This window comes from Myotis davidii, unplaced genomic scaffold, assembly GCF_000327345.1.
Source record: "Myotis davidii unplaced genomic scaffold, ASM32734v1 scaffold129, whole genome shotgun sequence".
Taxonomy (NCBI): Eukaryota; Metazoa; Chordata; class Mammalia; order Chiroptera; family Vespertilionidae; genus Myotis; species Myotis davidii.
The window spans coordinates 1,206,632-1,208,099 of NW_006383019.1; the positions used below are offsets into that span (position 1 = coordinate 1,206,632).

Genomic DNA, 1,468 nt, shown 5'->3' on the forward strand with positions numbered 1-1,468 from the left:
AGAGGGATAGAAACTTCATGGATGAGAAAGATTAATTATTAACCTGCCTCCTGCACACCCGCTACTGGGGGATTGAGCCTGAAACCTGGGCATGTGCCCTTGCCTAGAATTGAACTGGGGACCCTCAGTCTGCAGGCCGATGCTCTATCCACTGAGCAAAACTCGCCAGGGCCACTTAGAGAATTTTTAATGTATATGGAACAGATTGATACATCCTATTCCTTATAGTGTCTGTCTTTGATGAGCTTAAAAACACTTAACCTATATCAAGATTATTTAAACATTTGTGTACATTCTCTTTGAACCCCTTCATGGTTTTCATTTTTACATGTAAGACTTTAATCCACTTAACAAACTTTCTAAGACTCCTTATTGACTATTCCCTTCTTTCTTCTCCGTGAGCTTACCGAGCGCTCAATAAGCAGCGTGTCCACTGAGGCTGCGCTGGGTCCATGGCCACGCCCAGTGGGTTGCAGCTCACTGACACGTGTCACTCCCTGGCAGCTCTGTGTCAGGGTTGGCCTTGCCAGCTGGAGTTGTCCTCCTGCCTCTCACGCCCCTTTCTCCTCCATGGCACCAGGGGGCGATGTTCTTGAGGAGAAGGCGGGGAAGGAGTGGGCCATGGGGCTTCCGGATGCTTTACAGGCGCCCAGGCCTGGCAGGGCGAACCCGGCCCCCACCCTGAAAGGCCGGTGCCACGACCCGGCCGGGGCGGCCAGCTCCGGGTTTCTTGGCATCGTGGGAACCACGTGAAAGGGCTGGTTTCCCTAGGTACCAGGCTTTGCTCTTCAGACCAGGAGGATGGCATTTTGTCCACTAGGGCCATGTGCCAGCGCAGGGGAACGCATCCTACAGAGTTATCCCAGGGAAACTCCCGTGTTAGGTGAAGCAAGTCCCTCCCACAAGATGCAGCTGCAAAGTTTAATGGCAATAATAAGACTTACATAATGCTTACCTAGCATTTGGAACGCTTAATTAAATATGCCAAACACTGTTGTGTAATCACCTTGCTTATGCGTGTGCACGTATACCAGGTGCACACATAGCATCCCAGGCCGACGAGGAAGCAGGCAAAGACGGCAGTGCCGAGAATCACACGGCTCCTGAGTGGGGGAGCCAGTCTTCGAACGCAGGCAGTGCAGGTCCAGCTCCACGCTCGGGACCCTGTGCCACGTCCCCCCATAGGGGCTAAAGGGAGGGAGGGGGCACACGCACAGGCCCGGCCAGGCTTTGACAGAGGAGAGCGCGAGCACAGACCACACACACACACACACACACACACGCACGCATGCACACATGCACACGCACACACATGCACACACGTGCACACACACACGCACACGCACACACGCACACACATGCGCACACACGTGCACCCACACGCGCACGCGCACACGCGCACGCGCGCGCACACACACGCGCACACACGCGCGCGCACACACACGCGCACACCCACGCGCGCGCGCGC

General features: G+C 55.4%; 1 protein-coding gene across 1 annotated transcript in view; it reads left to right on the forward strand.

Annotated features, from left to right (window-relative positions):
• Positions 1–1,468, forward strand: part of SLC47A2 (solute carrier family 47 (multidrug and toxin extrusion), member 2) — a 40,096-nt gene that overhangs the window by 24,587 nt on the left and 14,041 nt on the right. The window lies entirely within an intron of this gene.